This window comes from Trachypithecus francoisi, unplaced genomic scaffold (genome assembly GCF_009764315.1).
Source record: "Trachypithecus francoisi isolate TF-2019V2 unplaced genomic scaffold, Tfra_2.0 Lachesis_group0, whole genome shotgun sequence".
NCBI lineage: Eukaryota > Metazoa > Chordata > Mammalia > Primates > Cercopithecidae > Trachypithecus > Trachypithecus francoisi.
In genome coordinates, this window is record NW_022681453.1 from 13519796 (window position 1) to 13531242 (window position 11447).

Sequence of the window (11447 nt, forward strand, 5' to 3'; positions counted from 1 at the left end):
AGTGACTGTAACATTGTTCACTGCATAGTAAAGCAATGAACTATTATAATTCATTTCTCATACAGCCTTTTGTTTTTCCTGGAGTTTCTAATTGTCTTTATTTTCTTCTTACAATGTCTTGCTCATAATAATCCTGTTTCCCCTCTCCCCTCGATGAAGCTCACCATAACAGCTCATCTATGAAGTCCTCTTTTCTCTAGAAGACCTCCATCTTTCCACAAATTCACACCAAACTAAACCAAACCAAGCCAAAACAAAACAAAACTTCTTCCTGCCTCTGAGCATTCCACAAGCTGTTCACTCCTCCTAGGATACCATCTCCTCCCTTCTATAATCTTCCCCCACAGGCTTATGTGCCACCTGTTGAAGTGTTACTCATTGCTCTAATCTGATATAACCTTTGTAATCAGTTTGCTTCCCTACCACCATCAGTAGTGATGGCTCCCCCTGTTTCCCTTTATCTCGTTTATTCCTCCATCACATGTGCATATGCATGCATACATGTACATATATATATATATGGGGGCCTCATCCACTCACTAATTCTACAAGTACTTATTAAGAGTTTACTACATGTCAAAGATGTTTCTGCCTGTCTCACCATCTCCACTTCCTTTCTTGCTATTAGTCTCTTCCAGCTTCATTCTTCATTAATATCCCCTTTGCTTTGCTTCCTATGCATCCCCCTCTTTCCTACATCTCTATTTTGGGAGACACATTTCTCTAAGGGTCCACAACTATTTCAGGAAAATGATAGCCACTGAAAAAATCTGCATGCTTTCAGTTGTCATTTGGGGTTGTGGGGAGGTGAAGGGATGAGCATTTTGGTGTTATACTATGTTGCTCTCATGTGTACCTGCTGCTAAGTCCTTTATTTAATATATGATCATGCAACAGGTCTGTGTGAAGGATGTGGACATTTTGCTATGGGGAGTGTATCTTTTAGAATAACTTCTTCTGAGGGGATGCTCTTTCCTATGGCTTTGAATGGCTCTTCCTTCTCATACTTCAGCTCTGAGAATAAATGTCACCTCATCAGAGAGGCCTTCTCCCTTCTGAAGTAGCTCTATTCCTTCCTTTTCCCACCACTCAGCCATCCTCTATCACATCACCCTGTTAGGTACATTAATTTCATTGATGTCTCCAACTAATAGTCTCCCTGTATCCATACCCTTTGAAATTGACTTTGTAGTTCTTCCCTTTGAGAGGTGGTGTCTATCTCCCCACACCTTGAATCTGGGCTGACTTTGTGACTTGCTTTGACCAATAGTATGCAACAAAGTGATGGTGTGGCAGTTCTGAGCCCAGACCTTCAGAGTCATTGTGTATTTCTCTCTCTAGAACCTTATCATCATCACCATCTGTCCAAACTCAGACTAGCCATCTGGCGGATGGGAGGCATGTGGACCAGTACTAACACCATCCTGTACAGCTAACCCCTAGTTAACTTTCTAGCTGGCTACAAACACCTGGGCTAGCAGGCCCAACTGAGGTCAGCTAAGGTTAGCTGAAGAACTTCTCAACTGAGCCCAGCTTAAAGTACAACTTGTAGAATCATGAGCCAAATAAATAATTGTTGTTTAAGCCACTACATTTTGGAGCAATTTGTTATGCAGCAATAGCTTACTGATACATCCTGTTTATTTCCTTTAGAGCCCTTATCACTGTCTAACATTAGCTTCTTTATTTGTTTACTTTTTCTCTCTCTCTCCCTCTGAAGTGAGCTCTATGAGCTCTATCAGGGTATGCCCTTTGTCTGTTTGGTTCATTACTGTATTCTTAGTATTTAGAATAGTGTCTGACTGTAGCAAGTGGAAAATCAGTTTTGAGTAAATGAATAAATGAATTAACATGCCATTTGCAAATGCTTAGTGTGTTGCTGTGTATCAGGGGGAGTATCTAATAACTGAGGTAATGGAAGAAAAGCAGAATTTTGAATTAGTTCTGGATTCAAATCCTGGCTCTAGCACTTATTAGCTATATGACCTTGGACAAATCCCTTGATCTCTCTGAGTTTCAATTTCATTGTCTATAAAGCATAAACACAAAAGTAATATCTGGCCAGGTGCAGTGGCACATACCTGTAATCCTAGCACCTTGGGAGGCCAAGATGGGAGGATGCTTAAGCCCAGGAGTTCAAGACCAGCCTAGGCAACATAGTGAGACTCTGTCTCTACAAAACATACAAAAAAAAAAAAAAAGAAAGAAAGAAACAAAAGCAAAAACAATATTCATCTACATGGTGGTTGTGAAGATCAAACGTGAAAATTATTTTGTAAATTGTGAAATACTGTACCAATTTTATTTGTTGTTTTAAGTTTGACACAGAGTAGAAGGCATTTTATTCTTTTACTTTTTGGTTCCCCGGGTGAAGAAATGCCCTAATGTAAACTTTTAAATTTGTGGAACAAAGTATCTCTTTAGAGGATGTGACCTATATAAAAGGAAGGGGAGGAAAAAATTATGGCCTTTGAAATTAGTTGAACCCCAGCTACCACTACCGTGTGATCTTAGGACATTTGGTTAGCTACTCAAAGATTCAACTTGCTTTTCTAAGAAGGATGCAAAGTCTCTTATAACTTATTATGGGATTTGAATAAGATAGAGTTCGTAAAACTCTTGGCACAAACTCGGTGCTCAGTCCATTCACTTGCTTTCTCTTTCCTAGACGAGGGTGGGAATCACAGTCAAGTGAAGCCTGAGGTTCTTGATGCTCAGGGACATAGGCCAGCTCAAAGGCTTTGGGATGTTTAAGAAGGAGGGTTGTGAGAAGGAGGAACCCAGGGTAATTTAGTGAGACACACCTTTCATTTGGTTGGATTCGAATGATGTTCCTGCATTGGTCATTTACTGGATTTCTCTGTAGTGTTTAGAAATGAATTCTTTTAATAACAAAAGGATGAGCGTTGTTGCTTCGGCACTGTGTGAGTGCCAAACTCACAGACTACAGTAATCCTAGGGAATAGTTATTAGTGTCTCTGTTTTACAAAAGAGAAATCTGAGGCTGTGAGACACAGACCACCCTGCAAGCAAGTATAGAGCTGGATAGACCCCGGATGTAATCATAATACCCTGACACACTTCAGTAGAAAATACCTCCACTGAGCATCGCCATGTGCCAGGCACTGGCTTGACTCTTTCCTATATTAGTTCTTTTTCCTCTCACAGCAATCCCTTGAAGGGAATAGTATCGTTCTATATTATAGATAAGGAAAGTGTCTTGCCCAGGGTCACCTAGTAAAGCACAGTCTTGACACCAAAGCCTGTGATCCTGGCTCAGTTCATCCGTGCCCATTCCTGGAGATGCAGGGTGGGGAAAATTTCAAGAAGTTTGGTAGACGGTAGAAACCTTAAAATGAAAAGAGAAATGAGCTAAATCTTTGAGGTGGAAAGGAAGGCTGGATCTGGCTGGGGTAGTCGCAGGACTGGGGAGTGGAAGGGTAACTATTCCCCCAGCCTTCCTCCGGGCTCTCTTCAAAGCCCCCTGGACACAAGACAGCAGGGATGGAAGCTGAGACAACAGCTGTCTCTTCCTTAGGTCATCTCAAATATAGGGCGAGAAAAGGCTTCCTCAATGCATATCAGAGGAAGAGAAAAGTAGGAGGGGATCCCAACTCCTGCAGCCCAAGATATAGCGAATAAAATACGTGAAACTATTGAAAAATAAACTCCAAGTTTAAAAGATACTGAATAGACCTCTTTCCAGTAGGGCTTCTCAGAACCTGTGAGTGCTGCTTTGCCTTTTTCACAAAGAACCTCCTCTTTTTTTTTTGAGACAGAGTTTTGCTCCTGTTGCCCAGGCTGGAGTGCAATGGCACAAGCTGGGCTCACTGCAACCTCAGCCTCCCGGGTTCAAGCAATTCTCCTGCCTCAGCCTCCTGAGTAGCTGGGACTACAGATGCGCACCACCACGGTTGGCTAATTTTTGTATTTTTAGTAGAGACGGGATTTCACCATGTTGGTCAGGCTGGTCTCGAACTCCTGACCTCAGGTGATCCGCCTGCCTCGGACCCCCAAAGTGCTGGGTTTACAGGCATAAACCACTGTGCCCAGCCACAAAGCACCTCCTTTTGCTGGATACCTGCCCATAGAACTCTGTTTGGGAGGGCTGCTAGGCATTGTTTTCATTTTTCTTTGGCAAATTTTTTCCAAATATGGTTAATACTGAAAATTGGGCTGTTATTTCTAAGATGAAACTCCATGAGTAATCTGAGTCCTGTGGTGGGGTCTTTTTTTAAAAGCATAATTTATTTTATTTATTAGTTTTTTTTTTCTTTTTTTTTGAAACAGAGTCTAGCTTTGTCTCCCAGGCTGGAGCACAGTGGCTCGATCTTGGTGCACTGCAACCTCTGCCTCTTAGGTTCAACTGATTCTCCTGCCTCAGCCTCCCGAGAAGCTGGAATTGCAGGCACCTGCCACCATGCCTGGCTAATTTTTGTATTTTTAGTAGAGGCGGGGTTTCACTATGTTGGCCAGGCTGGTCTCAAACTCTTGGCCTCAAATGATCCACCCACTTCGGCCTCCCAGTGTGTTGGGATTACAGGCATGAGCCACCATGCCCAGCCCATTTATTAGTTTTTAACTGACAAATAATAATTGCATTTATGGGGTACAATGTGATGTGTCTACATTGTGAAAAGATTAAATGAAGCTGATTAATATATTCCTCACCTCACCTACTTATTTTTTTCGTGGTGAGAATGTTTAAAAATCTATTCTTTCAGTAATTTTGGAATATACAAAACATTATTATTAACTATGGCCAGCACCAGCCTGAGGCCTGAAGCTTTCCTGTGGGTTTCCATGGCAGGGGCCTGACCTTTTGATGTGATTGTTTTGATGTGGCCATTTAGAAACTGAGGCTATTTTCATGTAGCTATTTTGATGCTGTGGAAATTTTCTGACTTTTCAAAAACTAGCCACCGAACTTTCAGCTTTTGAAAAAATGATCAAGTGTTAATATACTATAGGGCCAGGGAGGGCAGGAGTTGGCGCCATGGACAAAGTGGGGCAGGGTAAGACTAGGGGATGGGGCCCGATTCAAATGTACGTTTCTTATTTAAAAAATTAAACATGTAAAGTTCTGATTTTTAGGGTCACAAAAGGCCCTCACGTGAAAAAAAAAGCCCCTCTATGAAAGACACTGTTAAGAGAAGGAGAAGACAAGCCCCAGACTGGGAGAAAGTATTTGCAAAAGATACATCTGATAAAGGAATTTTATCCATAATATACAAAGAACTCTTAAAACTCAACAATAAGAAAACGAGTAACCCAACTAACAAACGGGCAAAAGACCTAAAGAGATACTTCACTGAAGAAGATATGCGGATGGGAAATAAGCACATGAAAATACGTTCGACATCATAGGTCATTAGGGAACTTCGAATTAAAGCCACACACCTATTAGAATAGCCCAGGCCCTGAACACATAGCACCAAATGCTGGCAATGATATGGAGCATCAGGAACTCTTATTGCTGGTGGGAATGCAAAATGGTACAGCCACTTTGGAAGACAGTTTGGCAGCTTCTTACAAAACTAAACATATTCTTACCATATGATCTAGCAATCGTGCTTCTCAGTATGTACCCACATGAGCTGAAACTTATGGCCGCACAAAGATCTGCACACAGATGTTCCCGGCAGCTTTATTCATAACTGCCCAAACCTGGAAGGAACCACGTTGTCCTTCAGCAGGTGAATGGATTAATAAACTGTGACACAGTATATTATTCAACACTAAAAAGAAATGAGCTAGCAAGCCATGAAAAGACATGGAGGAACCTTAAGTCCATATCAGTAAGTGAGAGAAGCCAATCTGAAAAGGCTATATACTGTCCGATTCCAACTAATATGACATTCTGGAAAGGAAAAACTGGAAACAGTAAAAAGGTCAATGGTTGCCAGGAGTAAGGTGGAAGAGAGGGACGAATAGGTGGAGTACAGAGGATCCTTAGGGCAACGAAACTATTCTGTATGATATTTTAATGGTGGATACGTGTCATACATTTGCCCAAACCCACAAAGTGATCAATACAAAGAGTGAACCCAAACGCAAACTACTTTGGGTGATAGTAATGTATGGGTGTAGATGAACTGATTCTAACAAATGTGCCACTCTGATGCACGATGTTGATAGTGGGAAGGCTGCACATGTGCTGCGGGAGCGAGTATATAGGAGCTCTCTGTACCTTCTGCTCTATTTTGCTGTGAACCTAAAACTGCTCTAAAAAATAAAGCCTATTTAAAAATCCCAACATTATTAACTAGAATTAATGATAAAAATATGTATTTAAAAAACCCATCAGCACTTCTCACTGAATAATGATGACCATCACTGCAAACATTCCCTGGGTGACATTTAGTGTGTGTGTCCTTCCATCAGGGGTGGCAGGAGGGAGGGATGTAAGCACCCTGAATCCACCATGATGCCTCCCTACAGGCAGAGGTCCAGAGAAGGGACAGTGACAGGCAGATCTGAGGGTGGATCCTGTGGTGGCCTAGGCCAGCCTAGCCAAGGCAAGGCTCTCATCTAGACGTTTGGTTCTGGTGCCTGCAGAACCAAAGGTTTTGCTGTTTTTTTTTTTTTTGTTGTTTCCCATGCAGCAGTGAGTGATCTGTTAAAAATGGAAATCGGGCTCATGCCTGTAATCCCAGCACTTTGGGAGGCCGAGGCGGGAGGATCATGAGGTCAGGAGATCGAGATCATCCTGGCTAACATGGTGAAACCCCATCTCTACTAAAAATACAAAAAAAAAAAAAAAAAAAAATAGCCAGGTGTAATGGCAGGTACCTGTAGTCCCAGCTACTCAGGAGGCTGAGGCAGGAGAATGGCGTGAACCCAGGAGGCAGAGCTTGCAGTGAGCGGACATCGTGCCACTGCACTCCAACCTGGGTGACAGAGCAAGACTCCATCTCAAAAAAAAAAAAAAAAAAGGAAATCGCTCTAGGTGTGGTGGCTCAGGCCTGTAATCCCAGCACTTTGGGAGGCCGAGGTGGGTGGATCATAAGGTCAGGAGTTTGAGACCAGCCTGGCCCATATGCTGAAACCCCATCTCTACTAAAAACACAAAGTTAGCTGGGTGTGGTGGTGGGTGCCTGTATTCCAGCTACTCAGCTACTCAGGAGGCTGAGGCAGGAGAATCACTTGAACCCAGGAGGCAGAGGAGGCAATGAGCCGAGATCATGCCACTGCATTCCAGTCTGGGCGACAGAACAAGACTCTATCTCAAAAAAAAAAAGAAAAAAAAAAAAAAGGAAATCAGATCATGTTATCACCTATGTAAGTCCCTTCAGTAGCTTTCCAGACACCTGGCATCAGGTGAAAACTACTGACCCAACCTCCAGCCTCAATGCCTGACATGCTCGTGCCCCTCGAACTGATCTGGCCGCCCTTCACTGTGCCCTGTCCTCCTGCATGTTGGTCTTTCTTGTCCTTGCATATGTCGAATTCTTCCTGCCAGCTGTTCCCTCTGCTGATAATGGCTGCTCCAATCTTCACATTGATGGGAACTTCTTGTCATTTAGCCCTTAAGTGTCACTTGTAGTGGGCCTTTCCCAGACCATCCAGTATGAGGGCCCCTCTCCCAGGCCTCTCCTTCCATCACCTCTCTCTGTTCTGATTGTCTGCATGGCATTTGCCGCTATTTAATGTGCTCTGTCTTGCTGACTGCTACACCCGACCTCTGAGAACAGTGACAGCAAATGGTAGGAGCTTGACAAATACATGTTGAATGAAGGATTCCAATGAGATCTTTCAATGAGACAATGCGTGTGAGGGCAGAAGGGATGATTTTTATCATTAATAGATGAGACAAATAAAAATGAAAAATCCTCTGACTGGTCTCATGACTCAAGTGCTGCAAGCATAAAACCTCACAAGTTGAGGATGACACGTATTTCCCTTATAAACAGCTTGCATTCTGCAACAGCTTGGCAGCCACACCACTGAACTCTTGACCGCCCCTCTGAGCTACAGTGGAGAACATCTAAAGACCTGCTAGACACCTTCACTTCAACACCTCAGCCACATCGCATCCAGTGCTGCATGCGTCACTATCCACCAAAACCAACATCTTCTCCCATGTGTTTGCTCAATTAAAGATACCCGAGTCTTCCCAGAGCCTCCGACTGGTTTTAGTCTCTCCCTCCTGCAACATCTCACCATCTGGCAGCTCCTGCGGGGCACTTGGCCATGTCTGTGCTGTCCTCCCCATTCCTGCTGCTGCTGCAGGGTGCGGGCCCCTCCTCCTCTCTCTCTCACTCTCTGAGAATTACCTCCTAGCTGGCACCCCGACCTTCAGGAGCTATTCATGGTAACAGGATTTAGCAAAAATGACTCCTTTCTCCTCATTCCTGTCCTTTAAGGGTTTTGATTGCTAACTGCGACACACGAAGAATGTAAAGTATCTACAAGTATTCCAGAAAACCAGTATAGCTAAAGCCTGCCCTGGCTTGAGTGCTACTGGGAAAGGAAGAGCTCACCTTCAGCACCCTTCACTCCCATGCAGAGGGGAGTGAGTCTGCCACAGGCCAGCTGCCCTGGCTTGCATCCTAATGTGAGTTATCTAAGGCTAGAGCTGAGGTAGAAATATTAGCTGCTGAATAGTAGGTTCGTCTGGACCTGTACAATCCACCAGGGTGGCCATTGGCCATGTTGGCTGTTTATATTTCCATTTAAGCTAATTGCAATTACATAAAAATTTTAAAAAGATCAGTTTCTCAGTCACACTAACCACAGTGTCGTGTTCACTAGCTATATGTGGCCACACGTTGGACAGATAGCTATAGAATATTTCCATCATTGCAGAAGGTGCTATTAGATGGCTCTATTCTAGATCCCCAGGACTTATATCAGGTTAATTTTTTTGCATTAATTTAGTCAGAAGATGTTTAATATTCTCCTAGAATGTGCTGCTGGGCTTCAACCGTGGCCAGTATCCACATAGTCCCTTTCCTCATGGATTAGTGGAGAAAAAAGGGTCCTTGCAGATTTTATTCCTTGGAAATTTGAACCTAGGACTCTTATTACCTGCATTGATCACACTGTCACCACCAACTACTAACTACCTCCAGACACTTTGGCTTTCTAAGTCAAGATAAGGCGTTAATCAATGAAAAGTAGAAAGATAGCATTGTCCTCTTCCAAAGACCCCAATATGCTTTTGAAATATGACTTTCCCAGTATGTACGGGAGGCTAAGGAAGGAGGAGAACAAGATTACAAAACCATAGTAGTTTTCAACTTGGGGAACCTAAAAAGTAGAGGACTGAAGTAAAATTAATTTTTTCTGTGCCAGAAAAAATTGGTGTATTGGAATGAACAAGAGATAAACGACTTGATCATATATTGGAATGAGCAGACTCAGCACTCCTGTTGGCCCCTGCAACAAAGTCAGCTTGGGTCTTTTCTCTGTTACAGGTATCAGGGTTGTGCATTGCAGTTTGTAGTCCACAGTTATTCCTGAAATGCTCTTTAGTTGCCAGGTATAGCACTTGGTCCAGAACTCAAAGGGGATGTTTTTATTATTATTATTGTTGTTGTTATTATTAAACATTTAAAAAATATTTCTTTTCATAGAATGCATTTTCCCATTACAGATTCCTATAGTGGGAAAATAACAATTTATTACTTATAGTTTTATATTTGTGGACAGATCGTTTTAGAACAAGTAAAACACATTTGAGAATGAAGTCTCAGTTTAGAATTTGTAATATTTTGATACTTCTACAAGGGGGACCTTGCCCTTAAATGGAACTTTGCTATACTCAGAAGCATTCCAGGCTTTTCTTCCTAGGATTTCGAAATTCATATGTGAGATATCAGCATTTCCTAATTTTCAAGTTCCCTAGTATATGTGACCATCAGTAGCTGGTGTCTGCTGAATAGAAAGGGAAGTTTGTGAAAATTAAACACTGTCTCATTTTCTGCAAAGTTTTTATTCATGAATTCACAGTATTTCTCTTTGTCCATTATTCCCAAGGCAAGTACAGAAGAAATTTGATCATGTAGTAATAATAATAAAGCTGGATTCTCTTTAAGAGATTGATAAATTCAAAGGCAAAAGCTCATATATCATGTTGAGTTATATGTGAGTCTTGTAAGAAGCTGGGAGGCAGCCCCATTAACTCACCAGAATACAGACCTCAGTCTCACAATTTCTTGGACATAATTCCTCTCAAACATTTTCCTCAAAGATTACATTCTGAAAATAGTCTCGTGATTAAGAGAAGAAGGCTGTCCACCAATGGATTTATCTGTTATTTCTTCCTTATTGTGAGTTGAATGGCATGACAAAGTGAAAGCAAAGAGGCATGCATTAATTCTTCAAAGTATAAGTCAAAAAGGTCAGCGCTTCCACAGTGTGGCAGCGTCTTTGCAGATGCCCACATCATGATAGTTGAAAGAGCAAAGCCCAGCAAAGGCTAAAGCTGAAAGTGCCAAAAGGCCTGCCTTGGCAGCTTGCTGCAATGCATCCGCATGAACACAACCAGGAACAACTTGTCCAAGGCCCCTAGACCATGAAGAGTGAGGGGTGTAGCCACGGATTAGGCCATCACAGAGCAGGGTTTCAGATAAGCAGCTGGAAGCATGCCCAGGAGCAAAACACTGACAATCCGCTCACTAGTCCAGTGGAAAGACGCAGCCTTGGAACCAGAAAGGTGACTCAGTGATAAATGAATGTGCTGCACTCCACGCCATTCTGGGGTAGGTTGAGTCCTGAAGAAATCCTGAGATCTGAGCAGGTCTAACCGCTGGGGCTCGCAGGAACAGAGCTCAGCCTCCTTGGGCACCACAGAGGGCACTCAGCCTCTAGAGAACCCCCATCTCTTCCCTCAAGGTGTACTTATACTGCCCTGTCTTCCAGAACTCAACTTTGGCAGGGTGAGAATGCAAGAGAGAAACAGCCCTTAGAGAAGGGGACCAGCAACCTTTTATAGTGTCACCCAGCTCTGAATTCTAGTTGCAAAGAAAGAAACACAGCAAAGAAAACAAGAGGATAGGGCTTTTTCTCCAAGGAATGAACCTAAACTAGATTGCAGCAAAGGGAGTCACATTTGCACAGGCCCCTTTGAGAAGTTCTCTCCATGACTTCCTTGCGTCTTCCCTTCTCCCCAGCCTCATGACTCTCTCTGCATCCCAGGAGAGGGCATGTGAGTACTCTAGAGCAGCTGCTCTTCCAGACCTTGATGGAAGAACCTACCTAAGCTTCCCCACCTCACCCGGACCACGGGGGCCCATGTGGAGGGGGGAATCTTCCCACCCTAGTGCATTTACCCGCGCTTCTCCTCTTCCCGGACTGCCTGCCTCACTCTCCTTCCTCCTCCGAGCCTCACTCCAACGGTCTAGGGGTAAGCAGTGTCTACCTTGTATGCTCTTACCTGATGAAGAAACAGCCTGAGTCAATAGAAGGGAGAAGCACAGCCTCTTCCTCACCCAAGACACTTG

The 11447-nt window shown here is 43.3% G+C and overlaps 1 protein-coding gene and 1 pseudogene across 1 annotated transcript in view; both read right to left on the minus strand.

Moving 5' to 3' along the window:
• Positions 1-11447, minus strand: part of LZTFL1 (leucine zipper transcription factor like 1) — a 96308-nt gene that overhangs the window by 50598 nt on the left and 34263 nt on the right. The window lies entirely within an intron of this gene.
• On the minus strand, positions 9798-10826 carry LOC117080101 (annotated as a pseudogene).